The 24,939-nt window shown below is 44.3% G+C and overlaps 1 protein-coding gene across 3 annotated transcripts in view; it reads right to left on the bottom strand.

The window, feature by feature from the left end:
• LOC139059301 (solute carrier organic anion transporter family member 4A1-like) overlaps positions 1 to 24,131 on the bottom strand; it is a 155,772-nt gene extending 131,641 nt beyond the window's left edge. For all 3 annotated transcript variants that reach the window (XM_070537504.1, XM_070537505.1, XM_070537506.1), the window contains exon 1: positions 23,965 to 24,131. The gene's annotated coding sequence lies outside the window, so the exon portion shown is untranslated. The remainder of the gene's footprint in view (positions 1 to 23,964) is intronic.
• Positions 24,132 to 24,939: the final 808 nt, after the last annotated feature.

Raw genomic sequence — 24,939 nt, 5'->3', positions numbered from 1 at the left:
AATTCACCGGGTTTCACCAACTTACGCTTTCACTCTATCGATCCTAACTTGCGACGTCACCTGCCACCTGGACTCTCCCGTCGCGAAACAATTTTACTGCATCACATGTGGTTGGGCATCACATTTACAAATTCCTATTCATTCCTGATAGGAATGGCCATCATTGCGGCGTGCAATTTGTGCGGGTGCGATGAGACTATAGAACATCCTTTGACACTCAACAACGTACTTTATAAGGAAAACTCAACCTGCTAGATAATAGAGCGCTCTCAGAGGAAAAGATCCTTGGACCAAAGTCTATGCCTTCTTGCATGCAAAAGACCACAAAAGCTCTTCTGCGCTTCTTGAAGGACACTGGATTGTATGAACGCTTGTGACAGTGGAGATTCCCCGGCAAGTGACTGTGAATGACTGACTGCTCTTTTTCTTTTCTCTCTTTATCTCTTCTTCCCTTTTCTCCCTCCCCTAGTGTAGGGAAGCCAGTCACCAACGTACTTGTTAAACCTCTCTACCTTTCCCTCTTCGTTTCTCTCTCTCTCTCTCTCCCTCTCTCTCCTCACGTTGTTAAGAGCAGTGACCCGATTTAGCAGCTACACCAGACATGTTGCGACATGGTGGCTGCCAGCTATACTACGTGAAGTGCGGAATGAGGCCGTTACTCCCACATAACATAGTTGTCAGCTCTGCATTTGTATCTTAGAGTGTACTGAAATAATGACTCATAAAAGCACTCGTGGACGTGCACGGGCGCCAGCGTAATGACCCGGCTCCACATCACATTTCGCTGCAGTGAAGCAGAGAAACACCGGCGCGCACAGTAATCAGCCACGTGTCAGCTACGCTCAATGAGATACAAGCCCGCTAACTGGCCTTTGAAGTGCTCGCTGGTAATGCTCCGTCATTAAACGCGCTTAAACGCATTTGCGATGGCACAGGCGCGCGTAATGTAAAGCGTTATAACAAGCTCAGGTGCTGTGAGACACCTGAGCTTTGATGACGGCCTTAAGTAGGTCCTCACGAATGCGAGCCCAACGAGCGCAATATAACGCCTGGCATCGTGATCACGTGTGCGCGCTCCTCAGCACACTGCACCCACTAAGATATTTCATAAAAGTCTGAAAACAAAGGTAGATTACTTTTCATTAAGGCTGTCCGAGTTGGATCGTGATGATCACGAGCACGAGGCAACGAGGGGATTAGGGCCGAGACAACTCACTTTGCAATAATTGAGAAGAACTTTATTAAAAAAACCGTATGAATGCAATGCACAATGAGGAAAGAGAGAGAGAAAAAGAGAGAGAAATAAACGCTGGTTGATAGAGAAAAGGAAAGCCTGCTGACCGCACCGTCCCTGTCTAGCGCGCGACTTACACCTGAACGTCAGTCAGCAGCGTGGGGAATCGAAAGCTTTCCTTATATCAAGTTCCTTCTCTGCAACGACGTATGCGGCATTAATTCTGCGAGCGCTCAGTTGCACGTGGAATTTCATTCATGAATTCAAGCCATCTGTGGTGTGCTCACACCTGTCGTAAACGTACCTATTTCAATATGCAAAATTTCCTGTACTTTTGAAACGTGGCCGTGTTTCCCACATGAAGCTACGTGAACCTTACCTTGGCTCACATTAGTATTCTTCTACTAGAGCTAACATCGTTAAGGAGGGGGTAATTCTTTTACTGTGTACGCTTGGTGCGTTTTTTTTGCGAACATCCTCCTGACAGGAATTTACCTCGTTCTTGTTGTCAGACACGTTAAATCGATGAACTATATGTAATACGTCGACCATAGATAGAGAGTCACACTTGATATTGAAGAATAACGAAAGGCGGGGCACGGCTATGAAGTGCATTTAAACAAGGCAGAAGCCATGAATGGCAGTCAGGTACCTTCCGCCCTATTGTTCGCCTAGCAACGCCACTTCTCAATTCATACTTGCTTTGAAGGAACACAAGAAAATCAATATTTATTTTAGCCCAATCAGAAGTCTTTAACGGAAACTTACAAAGTTTCGCCTTCAAAAACTCCTATTTCCCATTATATAAAAATGGAGTATTCGGTTTCCTGCTGTTTCTCAAACTGTCCATATACGTCTTCGTAATATCCCTTCCTCCCTAATCCAATAAAGCTGTACAATAAATGGAGAAATTCTAGACTCTTCATGCCTAAGATCCGTTCAAAAATATTTTTTTGCGATTCTGCCAGTTCTAAGATTTTTCTTTTTCGTATCTTGACCTAGCTAATTGCTTTCTTTAGTATGATTTCATGAATTTTTTCGCTGCATGTAAACGTCAGCTATTCTCCTGGAACGTACATGGACGAGCGGCTTCGAGGCGGCTCACCAGTGCGAGCCACCGTAAAGACAAGGATACGGCGCTCACCACTCGAGCAGCGCTCCGTTGGATCCCCCTTAACAGCGGCACGTGCGCTTGATGAGATTTGTTTCCCCTCCGGATAATACGATAACCCGGAGATCAGAAGAAAGTACCGGCCTACCCACACATAAATGCGGTTTCAGAAAAAGATAGGTAGCAAGCAGCCTGCGGAGTCTAGACTAATACTAGCTTCTTTCGGACCTCTTTTGTCTACTGAAGAAACCCCTGTTTATATCCTCCACTAGTTGCTAGCAATTCTCATCCAACGTTTTTCTTTCTTTTCTCCCTCTCTGCTCGGCGAAACAAGGTCTTTTCTTGTTCTTTCTTGAGGAAAAAAGAAAAAGGCAAGGACTTCTCTTACTTGTTCCTCTGCCTTCCTCATCCAAGCCGACGTCTCAAATTTGATTACGCGTAATTATTAATTATATGGCACGTACGTGGCAAATTGCTATCCAATTTTGGCACGAGTTCGTTTCCCTGGTGGCAAGGTTTTCAGTTTCTTTATTTTATTTTTTTTCTGTAATAGGAGCACCGCAAGTTGAATATCTTAAGTAACGAGTAGAAGCTGCGGTGAACTAATTGCGCTGGAGCGTGCTGAGTAAATCGAGTTGTGTGCGGTTCTCCGCCGCTGGTTCTTCGTTACCATACTTGCGTGCAGTCAGATAATATTGTGGCTGCTCGAATACTGTTTGTTTTAGGTTATATTCAGCGCACGACATTCTCAAGCGCGAGCACGGACCGATAGTGAAAAGCTGGTTCATGACTTAAATAGAGATCATGTAACACAAATGCAGAGATAAGGGGCGTTTCATGCGCCAAGAAGAAAACGTTTTTTGCGAAGTTGCATGCGCAGGATTTATCGAATGTCATATATATATATATATATATATATATATATATATATATATATATATATATATATATATATATATATATATATATATATATATATATATATATAACCTTTATTTGAGAGGCAGCTTTAACTTGGGAGCTCCCGAGGAGGAGGAGGAGGAGGAACAACTTTATTCTGGTCCTGTACAAAGTGTTGCCACCTGCCTGGCTAGTCCCATGTTGGGACCGGGAGGTCAAGCCTCCTAGCCCTATCACGAGCGTACTGGACAGCCAGGACTTAAGGGATATTATTTGGAGATCTGATCATTCCTAAAAACAGATTCCGGAAAATGCCAAGGCCGAGCGACCCACACTCCCAGAGGAGGTGTTCAAGCGTGCATATCTCCTTTTCGCATGCTTTGCATTTAATATTCACGTCTGCAATGTCATACCATTCCTTTATTTGTGCAGGTGAATCACAAGACTGTGTTTGTAATTGCCGAAGTGTAACTACTTGTGCTCTGTTTAGCCTATAGTGAGCGGGTGGAAACTCCCTCCTTTCCATGTAGTAATGTTTTGTAATTTCATTGTATGTAATGAACGTTTCTCTCTGTAGGTTCTCAAATTCAGCAGAATCAAAACCAAATGTAAACGCGGCCCGGTCTGTAAGGTCGCGGGCGACGCTAGCTCCCGAGTACGTTTGGGAACGGAGAAATCGTTTTCCTCGGCAACCACTGCACCGTTCTTGATCGCGTTTGTTGCATTTATACGAGCAACTTAAGATCTTGCAACCTTATTAAATAGATTTTAAATATGAGCCATTATATTTTTGTCATTCTAAAATATTACAAGCCTTTCAAGAAACTCAAGTATGAAGTCTACCACTCAGTAACTCTGCAATAAAAACCGATACTACAGTTCTGTGAACTGCAACTATAATGCATCTAAAGCTGACAAAATCGATGCATCAAGCACGAGTTTTAAATATTCTACTAACTTGTGAGTGGGACTTCTGGACAACCCTCGTAAATATTGTGACTCTTTTCTGTAAGGAGTAAACTTGTACATTTCATTTGGCCGCTTTCAATGCTCAACAGATGCAATTTGCATAACTATGATACTAGTTTTTAGTGCAGTGTGGGGGATTCAGAAACTTCATGCTTCTAACTTCTTCTTTTTAACTTATTGGTTATCGGCAATTCTTATGGAAAATTATATGCCCTAAATCAAAACTCTCCTTCCTAGAGTTTCTAGTATATAACTTGTCTCAAATGCCTTCATTCAAATCGATCTAGCAGTTGTCGCTTAAAAGGTCTTGCGCTTAATGCATGCATTTGAAATTGGAAATTAGGTTGGGCACCAATGGTAAAGCTTCCTTTGAACAAGTGTTGTTGCATTTTCCCAGGGATATTTAGTGCTTACGGTAAACGTCGTCTGAAGGTATTTTATTCTGAACCAATAAAATGGTTTGCCGCATAGTCGGACATTTTCTCAGCCTAACAGTGTATCTATATAATAGCACATGAATCAATGCACACTGATAATGCCGCGTGCATTATCACCAAGGTGCTGCCAAAGAGCCGCTCCTAGCACAGCATCACAGAGCAGAAAAATCACGACAAAGCACACGATAACATAAAACAAAATCATGAAATAGGCTTGGTACGTACTGTAACATTTCTTGAACCCGGTTACGACGCACATGCTCGCTTCAACAGTTATGAACATGCTGAGGAACGTGTTGATGTTCAATGTACTTATGAGCATCTAAGCCAAATATTGCTCCCATACAAGCTGCGCCGAGTGTGAAATTTTAGTGCGTTAGCATTAGGAGTGCCAAAGTATAACAAGGTGTGTGTGTGTTAAATGTGTAGCTTCTGTTGAAACTAACGGTTTTCAGCTCCGCACCACCGTCAATTGCACTTCGCTCCTCGAAAAGGCAGGACGTTTGACGAGCGAGCTCCTGGACAGCAAGTTGCAATGGGGTGAACGCGGTTTAAATCATGGATCCAGGACCTCAAAGGCCTGCGACGTAATGCTCGCGGATTTCCTTTCACATTTACCACTACATCGCCACTGAATTTTTTATCAAGAAGCTACAAGCTTTGGCACTTTCAAAAATATGCGCAGCCTATCTACCCATCAGTTCCCATCCTACCTGTCTGTGTGCACTGATAGGTGTGACGGTTATTGGTCGAATTTGGTCGATAGACGTCGTTATTATGCATGCTTCCAGTAGGAATAAACACCACTAATTCAGTGACTGATGAGGCGATGGGGCCATCTGGTAAGGGATAACGTTACCACTTTCATGCCGACTACGCTGTTGCCGATGCTTAGCACAGTCGTGTGCCTAGTATGACGGGCATCGTTTATATACGCGCTGGTTCAGCAACACAGCGTAGAGTACAGAAAAAGAACCAAGCAAGGGTAGGCTGCTAGGCATAACAAGGGCCGCATTTGATTGCCGATAAGTCAGCTCACGTGAAGCCAAATTAAATACCCCTTTTGTTAGAAAATGATTGTCTGAAGACGTTCTTTCACGCAATGCACAATACACAATTTTCGCAAAACTTGTTGCGAGGTACCTTTCATGTACATTAAGATAAAGTAGGTGCAATTTTACGAGTGACCACTGCTCCTTTTGTCAGAGTACCATAACGCTAATATTTTCATCCATTTTCATTTCCATTATTTATTATTCCTTTAATTCAATTATTAAGTACAAGCATTTCCACCTGTGTTGTCCTTGGTGTCTTTGCTTGTTGGCTTCTTATGATATGATTAAAAAATCGGGCCCCTCAGTTGACCCCCTTTCTTATCGTTCTTTACATAACGAGGGTCTCGAATACCGGAACACTGATGCCTTCAGGTAGCATGTGTGGGTTTATTGACCCGTTGCCTTCACCCAAAAAGATCACGTACTCGCGACGCCTCCGGTAGAAAGGATGTTCCACATCCGTCGCCAAGGTTTGAGAGTTGTGGCGCTGGCTAAAACTCCCAGGGTTTATTCTCGTAGCTAAACACCAACAACCCAGAAAGTGGATGGGAAAACGGTGTCACTTTAGATCAATTGATGGAGCATCGCACGCGTAATGAGAAGTGGGATCGTACACTACCGGCGGCAAGTTGCTTTTTCATAGACTTTCATTCCATTAATCTATCATTTCATTCATTTACTAAGCACTAGAAATTTCCTCTGTGTTGTCCTTGGTGCTTTTGTTTGTCGGCTTCTTATAATATGATCTGTAAAATCTTTCCCACCCTAGTTTCTTACCTACAGATCCTGTACGTGATGAAACATTCTCTTAGTTGTGCTGCGTCAGCTACCACGAGAGAAAAAGAAATCCAGTTTGTGGTCCAAAAAATAACCTCCGAGCCTATGGTAATGTTTATTTTCTACCAGAAAATGTTTCATGGGCTATTACCCTAGCTAGTACTCTCGGGACCAAATTGCCAGAAACTGAATTCGCAACGTTAGTTGCCTGATCATTTCCTAACCTGCAAGCGGTGAATAGGCGTTGAGAAACCGAACTGAAACGCAGGCACTGTATGCGCTCCATTATTGGGTCTTCCACAACCCCCCCGCTCCATTTTTCGTTATCTCTACCTATTGTATTGGGCTTCAGGGCACCATTCGTTTAAGTTCCGAGTAGACCTAATTCACACATTCTCCATAGGACAAGCAGTCACGAAGAAAGAAACAAACAAACACAAAGAAATGAGAAACAAATGAGACACGCGAATTACGAGGATTTCCTCGCGTCAAAAAACTTCAAAGCACAATGTGTGCCATTGTGTTTTCTGTCGAATATAAGCAACAGTCGCTTATAACAGTCGCTTGTCGCTGGCTGTTTTCACTGATATTTACGCATGACTACAGTATATACCAGGCGCGTTAGCTGAGTACAAGGTAACACTCTTTGATGGCGACGCGGGTGAACTAAGCGTCGACGCGCGACAGTATTATTTTTCCAAACTGGTAAAAACGACTCGTTCTGCGAGGCTCTTCATTCGTAGCACGAGAGGAAAAAAAAACCTGCAGTGTGCAGCTCAAAGGAAGGCCTTAACCGACACCCCTAATTATCACACCAAAAGCCTACGATGATGAATGGCTTCGCGTTCAATTTAACAACTCTTTTAAAGAGGAACTGAAAACACATCGGCCGCGGACCGCGTGCTCTTGAGTGCTTCGTACATGGACAAGGATATATATATTTCGCTTCTCTAATGTCTCAGAATTTTAGCAACGGTGCTATTCGACTTACAGTGGTTCGGAACACTTCCTTTCCATGCTACAGGCACCGCTTCGCGTTTGCGACGTAGATTAAAAACTTACGCCAATGTCTTTACGTAAGCACAGATTAAGAGATACAGAGCGAATGTAAAAAGTAGGGTTCCTCTTTTACTATTATTTTCATTCCCTTTAGCAGTACTAAATAGGAACTCGTAGTTTTTTTTTTTTTCGTGCTTCCTTTCTCTCCTTCTCCATGAAGGACAGTAATCGGTAACGGGATAAGCTCTAAGTATCGCTATAACCGGTACTAGTTTACACGAACAGCCATGTTCGATCGTCCTGCCTAAAGAGAGACAAACAATAGCAAATCGTAGATGCTCCCGAGGCAAAGACTAGAAACTACACTAGGTCGAGGTCACTGCCCTTTGCCCGTGAATAAGACAGAATAACAGAAAAGAACAAAACAAGAAGAGCACGGACGTGGGAAGGCTGAGTAAAGAGCCAACCGCAATGCATCTAGACACGTTGTCTCGCTTCCCTGAATGCACAAGCGTACATCTCCTCCCTGCACGTTGCAACGCTTGCAGCAGCCTATTCACGTAACGCCTCGTCAATGCGCACAGCAGCAACACAGCTGTCAAATACGACGGTCAGTCACGGCGCGATATGTACACGGGGCACGTAGATATCGCAGCTTCGTTACAGCATGCATTGTCGTAAGTGTTTAGCAGAGCATGCTACCAGGGCACGTCTTCTGAGCGAAAGACGTGACGGCGTCGGCGTAGGTTGGTGGCATGGCTGAACGCACGCACCCGTATATCATCAACAAATAAAAAAAAACAAAGAAGAACAGCAACGGAGGATCCTTCTCAGGGGAGTAGATGTACGTTGCTTCGACAATTGTCGAAGCAACGATGGAAACGATTGTGGGAGACTCAGATGGAAAACTCGCGCTATGTTGAAACGCCTTTTTCACGCTTTACACTGAAATTTTGAGCCTTCAGTAGGTAGGAACAGTGCTTCTCGCAAATAAGGTTAGTCATTAGCTGCAACCTACGCCTATATACTGCGAGGGAGGCGCATTGTCTAGTCTACTCATCACGCGTGCACTGCACGTAAATGCCACTGAGGTACCGATTCCACAGTGACGACGACACTCATTCCCGAAGCAACAGAAGTTAATGCATGAGTGTGAGCGAAGCGTGAGCGCAAAGGAGAGGAGAGACGTACGAGAACAAAAAGCGAAATTTGCCTCGTTGAACACGTGACGCGTTTACGAGAGCAAAAAAAAAAGACAAAGTGCAAACGCGGTGCCACCGTATCAAAGCTACAGAGCCTGTGCGCCTCTCTCGTTTGCTGCGAAAATCCCGCGGGCTAGATGGAACTTGCGTTAGCGCATACGTGCGTTTTCCGAGCACCGTAATCCTGTTTTCGTTGCGCTTGCACCGACATGTCGTAGCGCACTGTCGGGCCCCATCTCGATGATGGGGCACATCTCTCCCGCTGCACCGAATAAAAGGATCGCCACCAGTTGTCACGACGAAAGAAGACAAGGGAAGCTGATGAGGACGACGGCAGCGAGAATGCGTGAGCCAAAGGACGAGCCAGTCTGAGCGAGGCCTGCAGGGCGTGAGGTCGTAACAACGCCGGCCCAATAAATGGCCCGGCTGACGTGACCCGGATGGCAGATGAGCACGCCAGCGAACCGCCTCTTGATTTGGAAAGACACACTGGCACCCCCGCCTTCTGTATGTCTCGCGTTCGCACCGTAGTAGGCAAAACGTATTCTTAGGAAAGCAGTCGGTGAAGTATTATGAAGCTCGACAGGCGAAGTATTATAGGCAAGTGTTGGACAGAAACTTAGTACAAATAACTGAAGTCCACTCCTCGTTTAGTCTCGGTTCGCTGTTTCCTAACGCCATCCCTGTAGGCACGATCTATCGCGCATATCTCATGAACTATTGTCTAAGGGGCCACAACTCGATGCGCAGGCGTTCCCAGAAGACGCTTTTTAGCAAATGTCCGAAATATTATTTCCCCAAATATGGTGGTTTGTGTGAGTCGGCAAAATATATGGCGGCCACCCCAGAGCTATATGAGATAAAGCATAAAGCAAAAGCGTATCGCCGGGCGTGCCCCAGCTGCGTTTAATCGCGAGAAGTGTCAAAACGTATTGTGATAAAAAAATTATCGTAATAAAAAAAGTAAAACAGCAATAGACACTGTTTAGTACTGATTGTGGTTTGACGCCACGGGCTCTATAGGCAAACCACGTAACCTTATTTATCTCAGTTGCATTCCACCCGTGTAATGGGTAGGCCGCATGGGGTGAGGACTGCGGAAGAACAGCGCGTCTACGAAGAACACCTTCGTGAACAGAAGCGGAAATGTGCGCGGTGACGGTGGGCGGCACGTAGTACGGGCGAAGATCGTGCCGCTAACGCCAAGCGCATGAACCTTCGGTTGGATCGCCCCTACCGACTCCGCTCCCATCCCAATTGTGGGTGATTTCAACAGAGACGTGTCTTGGCCAGACGGAAAGTGGTTAGCAGCGTATCTCTTGGAAAAGTGCGGCATTCAAGGTGACACAAACATCGGTGTGCCCACGACGCGTCATCGGTCGTGTATAGACCTCACCTTGGCTGAGAATCTTTCCAGTGTCGCCACAGAGCCACTGGTCGTATATCATAGCGATCATAAAGCGATAGTCACCTTGGTGACCAAATAACCAATCCGAAAAAGCAAACAAAAGGAGGTTAAAAAATAAAAAAGCATTGAGTATGCAATGCAATAAAAACTTACAAAAACGTAAAAAAAACTAAATTCATTGTAGTACGTGTCTTTTATTTTCAATCAGTATTTTGCTATCAACATATTTATCAGCATATATACAGCTCCACTGGTCATCCACGTTCATAGTTTGGAATGGCTCTGAATTTGTGTGCAAGATTTTTGTCCGCCCCCGTATACATAGTTGACCCAAGGGCTAACATGGTTACAGGCAAATAAAGTACAATGTTCGAGGCCAAACTTTCTTTCGAGAAATTTCGTATTAGATGAATGTGAAATGTAAGTTTTATGAAGGACTTACTTGTGTTGCTCATCCTCAGAGTTCGAATACGCAATTTGCTCAGATTAAGGCAGGACTCAAAAGAGTAAACCGTTCACCCCTTGTTCACCGTCAAATATCGCACCGAAACAGCGTTTTGCAGGAGCTTCTTTCTCTCCCTAGGTTTTTCTTTGTACTCCGGCTCAATGTTCTAGGGACCTGTTTCCAGCAGCATGAACATGAACTGCTTATTGGACTGTGTTTGTGCTGGACACAGGATTTATTTATTTATTTATTTATTTATTTATTTATTTATTTATTTATTTATTTATTTATTTATTTATTTATTTATTTATTTATTTATTTATTTATTTACTTCCCAATAGACCAATCTCATTTGAGATATGAAAGCAAGAAGGGCACGCACTGAAGTACAGCATATAAGATTATAAAAAAGAAAAACAAGGATATTGACAGCATGGATCGATGAAGTTTAGCAGAATGCGTTGTTGGGCAAGTTGGTTCATTGTATTTGGAGACATGGGTTGCGCTTTTTAGACAATCACAAGGACGGAAGACAGGACAGGCGCAATGGATCGATGAGGTGTAGCATACCGCAATATGGACAACCTTGAAGCCTACACACTGCTGTAATACCATTTAATGCAACCCATTCATCAAGGTACCCAAAAAGGTACATTTTTTACGGTCAAGCATTCGAAATTGATGTCTATAACGTTGAACTATATTATACTATTATAGTAACTTAACAGGATAACAGCAAAGTAGAGATGCAAGTAATGAATGAAATTCCTGAACAAAAGTGAAAAATAAACTAAGATCATACTAGTATTTACTCTAGATAGACATTAGTCTATCTAGTGGACACACTTCTAATTAGCTTCTTAAAAGATTATTTCTTAGAAAACTAAAACGAGTAGCATAATAGTTATTGTGACTGAGACGCAAGCATTGCTTTTCCTTTTTTGTGAGCCTCCACATCTAAGGACGCAGTGACTATGTTTATATGATTCTAATTTCTAATTACAAGAGAAAACATGAATATTTAAAGCAGTTCGGAGTTCTATGAGTATTTACATAGTGTTCGGGAGTACTCATGTCATGTTTGGCTGGTGCTAGTTGAATAACTAAGATTAGATGCATGCGTTGGAAAGAACAACTGTTGTTTCTATAGTTTGGCTCATCATCGTTCAAAAGTTATTTACATCTACATTCAAGATAGAAAGTTATAATAATCTCCCCGAGGTTACGGATACAGCATATGGATCGAGGTTACAGTTACCAGTATGTGACACCTATGATACACTGCTGCTTATTATTATTATTATTATTATTATTATTATTATTATTATTATTATTATTATTATTATTATTATTATTATTATTATTATTATTATTATTATTATTATTATTATTATTATTATTATTACAACTACTGATGGTATTGCTCACCTAATTAATAGCCTTAAACTATGCACGTCGGAAGGTATCGTTAACATTAAGTCCAAAATATTAAAAAAAGGATTCAGTCACGGTTTTTAGCAAGATTCTATTCCATGTTTTCTGGCAATTGCTGACAATTGGTCAGATTCCTACAAAGTGGCAAACCGCCAAAGTTGGGCCCATCTTTAAACAAGGCAATGGGAACCTAGATGAAGACTACCGACTGGTATCGTTAACATGCATATGCTGTAAAATGGTGAAACACATTATTGTGTCCCATGCTTACCGTCACCTTGAGTACCTAAAAAGCTATTTTTCAGGAAATATCATGCGTTCAGGAGAGGTTTGTCATGTGAGACGCAGCTACTGGAGTTACCGACACCTTTGTATTGTAACATAGACTCAAGCTTACAAACTGACTGCATGTTTCTTTATTATTCTAAAGAACTTGACCGCGTAACCCATTGTCACCTATCTGTGAAATAATCAACATTAAAACTGGACTCACTATATTACCTTGGCTTCACAATTTTTTGATATCGGGTAGCAATTTACCATAGTTAAAATTTTGCTTCGTCCCTTCCTAGTGTTTCTGCCTGTTTACCACAGGGAGGCGCTCTTGGTCCCCCACCGTTTCTTATCTATATCATCAGCCTACCCAATAATTATGCATGTGCATACTTTCTGATGACTGCCTCATTTATATATCGTCCCGTTAACGGTTTTACTGACCACCAGATTCTTCAAAAAGTCCTCGACCAAATTATGGATCGGTGTGACACCTGGCAAATGAAATTAAACTCGGCTAAATGCAAAGTAATGTATTTTAGCCGAAAAAGCTCTAACTCTACCTTGTCATACGGCATAAAAAGCACAACATTATTCTCCAGCTCCATCACTTGAATATCTCGGCGTCACCCTTACTGCAAACCTGTCCTGGACTCTCCATATTACCACCGTGTGCGCCAATGCAGTCGGGTCAATGGGATATTTGCGGCGCAACCTCGAATACACGGCTTATCTGTAAGCTAGCCTTTTTAAACATTCGTCGGCGCACAGCTTAAGTTTTGCTTTCCGATCTTGTCCCCCTATCAAAACTACCTAACTAAACGTAAGCAATTTGAAATATAGCCACTCGCTTCATTCTCGAAGTTATGATTCTTTCTCAAGCGTAACGCAAATAAAACTTTCTCTTTGCCTGCAGCTACGAAATAACCGCCATGACATAGCCTTTTTTTCGTTTTTTCGTAAATACGCACATAAATTTGACCTCCATCTTTTACCCCTGGAAACATTGTCGCACAGGTTACGTAGATTTCACAATCACTTAAGCTTCGCGTGCTTCTAGGGTAGCACTCACTCATTTAAATTATCAGCACTTTGACACGCCATACGTCTGTTGAATGACCTTGCAGAATACATAGTCGTAGTCACTTAATGCACACGTCATTAGTTCATTCATGCGGTCAGCTTTTATATCTTTCTCTTTTTATTTCGCGATGGTTTCTCTGTTAACGTATTTCGTATTTTTTCCACCTTATCATATTTATATGTTTATTAAATTTTGTTTTCTACATTCCTAGTGCTTTCATTCAGTTGCCTAGCAGCGATATGTGCATATAGTGTCCATGCATTTCTCGCCGGTGTTGCTGGTAACTTGTTTCCCCGAGTTCGATGATCGCCTTTCTATGTGTGCGTTTTACGTTTCCTTTCTTTGCTTGTCTTTGGCCGGGCTTGGTTTTGGCGTATCTACAAAAATTTATGTTGGCTCGTGTCGATTCTGGCTTGCCCTCACAGTTACATTTTTCACTTACTTATTCGGCATTTTATTTTATGTTCTTACTTTTATTTGAGTAAGGAGGGGCTTACTGGAAGTTATACGATGCCCCGTTAGAGATCTCAAAGTACTGCGCTGCCCGCGCGCAACACTCGATGCTAGAATGCCGACAGTGCACGACAACGCGAACTCAGCATCACATAGATTGGTCGACCACCTCGAGGTCGCTGACGCAGGTCAAATGTTTCACGTGCGGAGAGCACACGCTACGTACTTTTACTACCAAAGTGCGTGTTCCGCGTTTCCACGACTAATTCCCGACCCTGTCGAGGAGAATTTTTGATAGTGACGGCATGCTACGAACAAACGTACAAATTGCTTTAACGCCAATTGCAGCGGAGTGAAACCCGAGGAACGGTGGCGTTTAGGTGGACGCTGTCCACTGCTGGTGAACTTGCCGGTATAGTAAGGCTGGAGAGATAGCGCGACGAAGCAGCGACACCTGCGCATGCAAAAACAGCCACCTCACCGGAATGTTCATCCAACGTTCTAATCTAATGGATGGTGTCCAATCTACCGTGACCGACTATGAGTGCCGGGGGCTAGTTTTGGTCGCCCGTAGGCAAGCACCAGGCGGGCGAAGTTCGTGCCTTTCTTTTTCTTTGTTCATGCCTTCGTTCGCGTCGTATCAATAAGCCGTGGCAGTGCATGGTTCTTGCTACTTAGGGCTAGTTACCCAGGAAGTGGCGTTGTGATCGTCCGATCGCTAACAGGGCAGGCCACTTTTCCGATCCAATAAATGACCCTTGAGAACAACCAGTAATTGTAATTTGTCTTCCTCCTGCGACGTATTTCGCAAATGCTTGGCGGTATTTCACCAAGTTAAGTGCACTGTACTGTTGCACTGTCTCCCGATCGGCCTGCTTTAGTCGGTGCGCCAACCCTGGTTACAGTGTCACAGCAAAGGGGGCCAATCCCGAAGATTGTGTAATGCGCGTTCGGGTGGCTCATGCAAAACGCTGTTCAGAATATAATCAAAGGAAAACTTCGTCTCTGGGATTCCAGCAGGCAAGTTCTATATAGATTTTTTTTTTTCATTCATGAGTGTGAAAACAAAATTTCGTGAACAAGGCTATACGACTTATTATGCAAAAGGATAGAAAGTCGGGCGAGCTGGTACGGTAACATATTCTTTGATTGTCCTGTCTTCTTCTAGGCTGTGTGTGTGTGTGTCTCTTCGCGCTACAATCCAAGAATATGCTATACGACTTGCACGTTAGCCGGAGGAAGAGCGCCCCGACTTATATATATTCTATTTTATTTTGATTTTCAAGCCAACCTACGATCTGGCATGTATTTTCTGGCGAAGCGAAAGAAAGTAGCCGGCATTACCCATGATGCCTCTACCCGCAATAAATTTTACAAATTTCCATAGGAGCGGTCAGCGAGCGGAATATATGGACGCGAATTGAAATGCGCATTCCAACTCACCCGTGTTGTTCTGAGATATGAAAGTGTCAGACGATAGAAAAATGTGCCCGTCAAACCACGTACCGCCCTGGTTCCACCTTTGGTCTGTCCGCTGCTCCCTGGGTGCCCTGGAGACCCTGCGCCGCTTGCATTATTTTAATAGCGAGTGCTCTCCTGAGACCTCCTTTTGACGGTGCTACTTTTTATATTCGCGTGCTACGGGCTTCTCTGTGAGCATAGAGCGGATATAGCTACTAGGGATGTTCGCGTTGTAGGTTATGCCTGTACACGAAACCTGATCCCTAAGGCAGAGATAAGTGACAGCAGTGTGCTTGGCGTCCCTCCCATGCGGCCGCGCTACAGTGTTGAGTATTGGTGGTAAAAACGCAGAGAAGAGATGGATATTACAAGCGTATGTAACGGTACAATATAGTAATAGAAGTTTTAAATGCGAAAGTTAGGATCGAGATCACATGGGCAAAATTCTACATGGCGATAGATCTAACGTGATTTAATCAAGCAGGCTAGGCGACTATTTGTCTCAGCCCCGTTTCAAAGGGGTTGCCAATAAATAGCTTGCACGTGACTTCACGGACGCATCTTATCACCAACACGGTTCTCCAATATCGTGCCTAGTGTGAGATCAGTGTATCGTATTTGTTGCCGCTACTAACTTACTTTCGTGGAGGAACGAAAGCTTAGCAGAGGCCCCTGCCCTACGGGGAACATTGGAGCGGCGCGAGACGCCAAGGGACACAGCTGCTCACCGTGCCGGTTCACGAACGTGGCACCTAGGATGACATCAGTGCAAGCCATCTATAATACTAATTATCATCGTCGTACTAGGAGCAGGTTGACATACAAGCAACCGGCGTACCCGCAATGGAAATAAAGGTACGAGTATTTGCTGCAGAGTAATCAAGCCAGTCTCACAACTCAATGTTTTCAGTCTTCTTTCGGGAGGTTTCCGAAAAGAAAATTGAAACTACTTGACTCGCTCTTACGCTGTGACTCGCCCTTTTTATATGTTTTGGCACGTTCATTCCTGTCTTTCTTTTTCAAAGTGTGAAGGAAGAAAAAAGAATGGAGGGGGTGGAGGTGTAGAACAATATGAAGGGCAAGTGGGGCTTCAGTATGCTATAACAAACGACACTGCAGTAATGTGACCGAATTTTCAATGTAACCAGTGAGTACTACACCATAATTTATGCACTAGGATCAATGGAGCGCTCAGAATTGAAAACTACCTCGGCAGTTGTAAATGATCAGCGCTCAAATCTCAGTTCCTCGAGTTAATTTTCCTCACTTGAGTGCTGTAGAATGTCGGAAAGCAAACTCATTTTTTGGGTGGAGGCTTGCTTCGTGAGCTAGGCCTGGCATACCCAGTGAAGAGACACGGGCGTCGACCCCACTCTGAAATTTCCGCGCCGGCTTTTCGCGAAGTAACGTACTTTTTGGTGGCACCTCTGCCGGTTTCGTTAATTGCCGATCGATAATCACAATATTTATTGCGCTGCATTCAAAATGACACAATACATCGACTTAAGAAGTTCGGAGAACTTTTTCTACGCTAAGCAGTTTAAGAGTCTACGACGTCACTCCGACACATAGGTGTTGAAATGTGGGCACAGAATTTAAGAGGAAGTGTTGCCTTCATTACAGAGCGCAGCTCCTAGGCGCCCGTTCCTACGGTGAGCGTCGGCGTTGTCCATCGTAACCGAGCGAACGAGCACAACGAAAGATGAAAGCCACCGCGGAGCGCAGCGGGAGAGGAAAAACAGTGATGGCAAGAGCGCGAGGAGGAAAGCTTGGGAGGAGGGTGCAGCAGAAACATGAGGCGGAAAGCGGAGGCGGAGGGTATGGCTACTTGTATGCCAGCCCCCGCATCAGCAGCGCCGCTGCCAACATCGGTCGATCTGTCGCTCAGTCCTGCTATTGTCAGTTGTGATGGTTGTTCGTCGCTAGCACGTACGTCGAAGTTTGAGTTGTTGGTAATTTCTTTTATGTGGTTTATGTGGGTAAAACGACAAATTCTTTAAAATAAAGACTTGATTTTCCCTGAGGTATTCCAGTTTAATTATACACAGCCGCTGTCACCGCAGTATAAAGAGCTGATTGCGTCCAACTAATCATTTAATTATTAAATACATTTTAATTATGCGACTTTGAAATAACCCATACAATTGGAAGGTATGATTATTAAATAAATGAATGAATAATTAGAGATGTATGGTTAGTTTGCATTACCCTTATTACCTAAATAATTGAGCAATTATGTAAATATTCATACTGTAATTAATTACTTTTGCTTCAGCCAATAGACTTGATCCTGTGACATTTAGAAATAAAACGTATCCACTCTCTTTACATAATATTCGTGTATTGTTTGAGCGATGTCTGCAAACGAAGGAGTAGGTTTTCACTGATACATTTTTTTTCATGTGTCGCACATAATTGTGAAAATCGCACGTACATTTCTGCAGTTCCCTGTGCATATCCAATAAGTGCTCTAACGGATCCAAACAGATTCAGGATCCGTTAAAGAAATTCTTCGGGAATGACAGACAATCATGTGGGTCAAATGATCATCCCACACCTGCGCAGTTCCTGATTGTTGTAAACTGCTTGTTATTTAATGACCTCGCAAAAGTAGTCAGCTTGGGCAATGCAGAACTCGATGACGAAATCAGTTCTCGTCTGGAACCTTGTAATGGCTCTACCCGAGAAGCCAAAGTTAATGATTTGGACAATACTGTCGAAGCAGGGACGTCTTAGCATTGACGTGTTAGGGATTAAACAACATATTCTTAAGCGCGATGTATGCAAAGCCTCATAGCGCAGCGGAAGTGGTGCACGATGCAACAGCCCATGCCCTGGTGGCGCCATCTCGTGGTTTTCTATATCAAGTGAGGCATCCTTCCTGAACACACTATCCTCTGTTCTAGTACACTACAGTATGGCGAAAGAGTGATAAGAAAAGCGTAGTGCCGCGCAAGACTTGCTTTGCAGCGAAGATGGCTACAAGATGACGCCAGAGTAGCGCGCGTCGTCTGTATGGAAACAAAGCGCTGCATGAGCGGAGGTCTTTCTGCGACGGCTGCTGCAAATTGCACCCACGAGCCACCCACGCGCTGCCTCTAGTGATGAACTTCGCTTCGTTCGCAACGTGCCGCACAAGACAGATTGTTTGCGCCAGCCAATATATCGCGAAATGTAAACACGTACAGAGCTACGCTCAAATTTTGCATTAGGGAATCGTAATTGTCAGCGAACTTTTTTTCCTGCTACTATATTACAAACATTTGCACGGTAGAGTTCGGAAAAGAAAAACAGTTTACCGGTAATATTGATTTACGTTTCTCTTAATGCCCCTTAACGCAACAAGCTTCTGGTACCAGACTCGAAAAAAACAAAAACAAGGTAGGCCAACGCAAACAAGACAAGTATCTGTGGTGACGGGCGCCAATTTTCTGCGAGGAACTTGTAGTCTGACGGCAGACACGCGCACCATTAACCCATTTAGGTGCGCAGTTTACTTCGCTCATCTAGAGTGCCCGAATAAACAGGGGGACCACTACGACGCTGCGTCGGCTGCCTGTTTATTTCCTTCGCGTCTGCAAGTGGCGGAAGAGAACGTTATCTGCGAAGCTTCTGGAATCCTTTTAGCAGTTCGGGGAATCCGCGGTAGTGTACAATGCTCCCTATTAGCGGGCGTGGCGCAAAGACTTGCGAAACTCCTCAATAAGGGCACGCGTTTCATGGGGTAGAACAAAGTAATTGAGTTTGCAGGCACCCAGTTTCCGGTCTGCTTTAACCGCCTGCCAGTCGTGGTTTACGAAACGTGCTTTGGTAAGCGGATGCAGTAGCGTCGATACGAAACGTCAATGTCAGGCCAACGTAAGTTGGGGAACAAATTTGCGGGAATGTTCTTCCGTCGCACATGAGATTAAACGACTCTTGGACATGAGTAAACAAAGAACAGGGGAGAAAAAAAAACTTCGAGGGAGGCACTCAAGGTTAAGGCTTGAGTGCCGTCTCGACGAAGATGGCGACCACAATGGCTTGGCTAACAGCGTCATAACAACAGCGATGATGACACGACGTGGCTCGGCGACGGCACTTTGACTTACAAGTCGCAACGAAGCGCCCAAATCCTGGATGCTTGTAACCAGTTATGTATGTACCTTACACAGTCTGCTCAAAATCATCATAACCATCATCAGCATATTTGTATGCATCCACTGCAGGACGAAGGTCTGTCTGTCTGAGCTCCAGTTAACCCTTTATTGCGCTAGCCGACTGCAACTTGCGCTCGTAAATTTTCCTAATTTCATCACCTCACCTAGTTTTCTGACATCCTCGACAGCACTTCCATTCCCTTGGCACCAATTCTGTAGGTCTAATGGTCCAACGGTTACCTGCTCTACGCATTGCATGGCCCACGCATTGCATTTCAGTAGAGTGGACTGATTTCCGGTACAGAAATATGACATTGCCTCGTTAAGTACTTGAGTGGGGAAGGAAGGAAGGAAAACTTTATTTGGTCCTGCAAGTAGTGATAATTCATCACTAAGCGGGCCGCTCCCACGTCGGGACTGGAAGGCCAAGCCTCACGGCCACATCGTGAGCCTGCTGGACAGCCAAGAATTGAGTGGGGACGTGTAGTGGCATTTTACAAGTCATTATCATGAAGGCTGCAAGCACAACGCTAATAAGGCCACGGTTCCTGACAACGGCCATGTTGTCTGTCGCAATATCCCCGCAAATAAAACTAACCACAAATCTGATGCGAATCCCCAGCGTCAGCAGTGATATCTTGAAAAGGAATGGGGAAGGGCTGTGTGATTTCGAAAACACTGTGTTTGAAGATAATGTCTTTTGAAGAGGATCTCCGCCTCGCCGAGTTACCGCCACTTTTCCGTGAGGGGTATGTCTGTTTCTGACTTATATAGCCTCTTTAGAGAGTATTCTAGCCGATCCCGGAGATGCTGGGCCGTATAAAAATGTAGGTTTATCCCGAAGGTAGCGCAGTCTATATTTCGACGCTCTTCCTATTTACGTCACGCGAGGAGTGACGTCACAGAGTGCCGCGCGCAGTGACTCCGCCTTCAATCGCGAGCCGATTGAAGTGACACTTCAATCGCGCTTGCGCCGGTGAAGTGTCCATACATCGGTGGAGTCGCATGGAATGAGGCCGGCGCTCGCTACTCGCCTTCGCATTGCCGTGCAGCGCCCTAAGAAATTGCTGACCAAAGCGGACAGTGAAGAGCGGAACAAGACACGTGCAGAAGGTGCCAGAAGTTGCTATGAAGGCACTAAAAAAAGTTGGAAGGTGATACGACCTGTAGTTGAGGTAGAGCAAATGTTGTCGCTCAAGCGCAATTCTCACAACAAATTAAACGGCTCACACAGCGCATTCTCACCACCAACTCGCCCAGGAAGACATTGCCTTTCATGGACTTCAATTACAGATCGAATCGCCTTCTAACTTTTTTTTTTAAGCAGCGTTTTCTAAAGGAGAAATGTTTTTGATAATTCGACCTTTACGCTGACCGACAAGCTACAACCAGTGAGTGCATGTAGTACTTCTTTTCGGCGTTATAAAAAAAAATAATTCACGACATAAATGTTGTACGTATAACATCGGCTCTTGGGTATCTCTAAGGCACATATACCTGTTCATGGAATAGCACCTGCCATTAAATGGCTTAATTATTTTATTCACTTTATTTTATCTTTTTACTTTTCTGCCATTGAGTAAGCGGCCCAGGGTGTGGCATTCTTGGCCGATAATCGATGACGGACATGGGCCACTGCAACGCAGAAGGTATAGAATCATTAAATGTGTTGCTATATGTGTCGTGCTTCCCTACGCATACATGCGTCATTGTAATTTTTCCTTCCACTAGCCTTATACGCATACATCGCCTTCATCCTCGTCAGATCACCATGCAGACATCTCACGCTGTGCAATCACCCGATTTGGTGTTTTCACTTCGTCATAGGTTGTGGGTGGTGTAAGGCATACACATAAAATTTCCAGGAGATTGAATCCATGGTAGTGTATAAGCGCGACTGGACGAGGACGAAGAAAGAAACTGATATACAGACACAGCGCTTCTACCTACTACCATGGATTCTAACCAACTAGCCCGCCAACGTTTTTTAACCAGGAGATTGAGGTTGTTACCCTTGCAGTGCATAAACGCAATCATTGCATGCTCATTACAGGTTGCATTGGGTTAAAATGAACGCCTTTATGCGCATCGCACCTAGTTGTACATCATCATCATCAGCCTGGTTACGCCCACTGCAGGGCAAAGGCCTCTCCCATGCTTCGCCAACAACCCCGGTCATGTACTAATTGTGGCCATGCCGTCCCTGCAAACTTCTTAATCTCATCTGCCCACCTAACCTTCTACCGCCCCCTGCTACGCTTCCCTTCCCTTGGAATCCAGTCCATAGTTGTAGTAATAGTTGTAGTAATAGTAATAGTTGTAATAGTAATAGTTGTAATCCAATCCAAAGTTGTACAGCGTTTAATTAAATAAATAAACTCTTCACTGCAGTTTTCCATCACATAGATTCCAACATTTGCGTTGGATCTCCGTAATCGTTGAGTTATCCCACAGTCTATAGACGTACACACTTCGTATACCTTCTACAGACGCTACGATAGGTCACATTTATTCACGTTTAATAAAGAAAAGGGTATCATAAAGTTCATCCATGCTCAGGGCATCGAAAACTTATAGGAACATAAGTACCGCTGAATTCGGCGCATTCCCAAGCACTGCCCAACTCTCTCACTCAATATTTTGTCTTGAATTATCAATAATAGCAATATCTACACTAACTTCTCAAAAACGCGAACTACACCGCTTTCCTTCTGCTTGTCTGTAGCGGCTGCGACAAAAAAGAAACGATTTTTTTTAGCGGCGTTAACAGCACTCAGGTATTCGGTCTTGCAGAACATTCCAGTTTGTCCGCTGGAAAACGTGATTAAATGCGTTGTTTTATATAAGACCCCCACCTTACTCACAAGATTCACCAACTAAACTTTGTTTTTGAGGTACCGAAATTACTGTGGCGTGATCTTGCCGAACAATGCGTATTTGAAAACATTGTTGCAGTTGCTGACGAACCAATTTGCTTACGCAGCATGGTGCTTCGAAAATTTACTCATAGCAGGCGATAAAATGCTCCTGTTTTTTCGAATAGGTCTCAGCAATTCCTTTTACTCGAATTGAATGCAGAGTAAACACAAACTTCCATTTGCGGCATCTGTCTCTACTGTGTTGCCGGCAAGTTTCTCATTCATGATTACTTTAGCAGATGTATATTAATTTGGGAACTTTTCTGTGAAGGCTAGTTTCTAAGCGGGCAGTCGCTGAAGAAATAATATTGAGAACGAGGAATTATCTCGCAAGTTTGCACACAAATGTCGGTTTCGCTCATTTGGGTAGTGCCGAAAATAGAGACTAACATGCACAAAGGCGTCGTCTTTTAGCTACAGCCGTGGCTACTTAATTTCCTGAAAGGCGCCAGCGTATAATTACATCCTTTGTCAAGTACCTTGAAGGACATTTAGATCCAAGAAGTGGGTCAAACAGGTGCTAGTGACAGATTTATGATTAAGGTGGCCAATAGCAACTGATGAGAGCTTGTCTTTCTGTACGTGGTTAAAGAACAAGAAGAAAGAGGGTTAACCGAGGGGCCCGATTTTTATTAGTCATATCATAAGAAGCCAACGAACACTGACAACGAGGACAACAAGAAGAAATTACTTGTGCTTAGTAAATGAAATAAAGAAACGATAAATTAATGGAAATGAAAGTGGATGAAAAAACAACTTGGCGCAGGCGGAGAACGATCCCGCAACCTTCGCATCCTTGTCCTTGTTGTCAGTGTTTGTTGGCTTCTTATGATATGTACATGGGTAAGCAGCATACGAAACGTTAGTTACGCTAAAGCTCGAGCGGCTCTTGTTTTTGTGCTGCCCTTTTTTTTGTTTTTTTTTGTGTTTCCATTGTCTGCCCAAGCTCTGCAACACAGCCAATATTTTGTCTCGAGCTAATATCAGTTTCACTACGGATGATGCCATTCAAAACGCATATAATTAGGAAGTAAAAACATTCGTTTTCCTTCATCGAGGTCCAGGTGACTACAGTTGGACGTTTTTGTCCTTGATAATGCAGCAAATTTCGAGTCGAGAGTTACTCTTGGCAGTAGCTGAATATCGCACGTGAACATGCTGAGGACGAGACTGGTGCCCGACTGTGGCACACCAACGATCTCGTAACAAAGGCCGACACTTCTTCCGCACCCTCACAACAAATGCTTTATGTGCTACGTACTCATACAGAACTGCCCTACACCCCTACTCCACCCCAACCCCCCAATCCCCTTCGTCACTGTACAAATGTATGCGACGAAGTTCAGCAAAGTTGTTCGCAACTTAGACACGATGGACAAGCGTCCACGCATCGATTCGGCGACGATCGAATAGCCACGGGAACTCGTAACAGGTTCGGGGAGCTCGAACAAAGGGGCAGCCTCTATATACAGTAACTCTAGCGAGGGTCGCCATCGGCCCGTACATCGACGAGACGAAGCAGAGGACAGGTAATTGATCTAAAGGCGCTGCCGGGGCGCGTTCAACGCGCACGGACCGCACACGGGAACACAGGAGCAGGCCTTTGTTCCTCGCGCCGTGTGGCGCTCGGCGGTGCAAAAGAGGACCCGCGACGGTGGCACTCACTTGCGTTGTTGGGCGTGTCGCCATGAGGCGGTTGAAGTCTCGAGAACACCCCCTTTGACCACGCAGTTCGCAGCCTTCATTGTTGAGATGTTTCTCTTAAACGCCAGGCGGGAACAGCTGGACGAAGGTTCGATGCTGAAAGGCGAGCCCCAGAGAACAGTTACGTTCTGGGAAGAAAGGAGGAGTTAGGAGGGGGGAAAAAACATAGTAAAAACGGGGAGCTGGCAACGAGACAATGATAGCTCTAGTCTGCTACGCAGTTCATAGGGATTATTTGTCTCCGATGGTACCAGCCTTTATATGGTAATCAGACGAGAGCCTCGTTATCTATTGTTTCCCGGTGACACTGAGTGGTCCAATTGACAATGCACTCTGTAGGTGTCTGGTATGTCTATAGGGTTTGTATGCACACTGGGCGTTAGCGTTCCAGTATATCTACAAGACATTACAGCTAAAGCCGCCTGTTGCCACTGCCTCGGCGCGCAAAGAATTTTCAGGTAATTCACTGACTGTCGTTACGGGGGCATTGTTTCATTTTAGCGTGAGGATAGCGAAACAGTTCATACGTTCCTCTGGTATCATTAAATTCTTGCCACTCACAGGCACGGCAGTGTCTTGCAATAATGACGTCAAGCGATAAATGGTCTTCTAGACAAAGAGGAAGTCCTGCTTGTTAGGTAAGAAGTAAAGTGATGTGAGGGAAAACGAGCAAACCAGACGTTGAGGTTTATCGGCTGCGGCATTCCGATGAGAACCGAGGTCGCAAGGGGTCCATTCCTCGCCCTGTGGGCCGCATTCCTGTGGAAGCTCAATGCACAGCCGCTAGTTTGCCACGCATCAGGTACACGCTGTAGATCGTAATGCCAAATTTGAGAAGGTATTTTTAAGTAAGGACTGTTCCTCATTGCATATCCAGCTTCACTAATATTATGTTCCCTGTTCTTAAGAACCTTTCTATGATGCACGAAAGGTAAT

This window comes from Dermacentor albipictus, chromosome 4, assembly GCF_038994185.2.
Source record: "Dermacentor albipictus isolate Rhodes 1998 colony chromosome 4, USDA_Dalb.pri_finalv2, whole genome shotgun sequence".
NCBI lineage: Eukaryota > Metazoa > Arthropoda > Arachnida > Ixodida > Ixodidae > Dermacentor > Dermacentor albipictus.
This window is presented reverse-complemented; position numbering and strand designations above follow the sequence as displayed.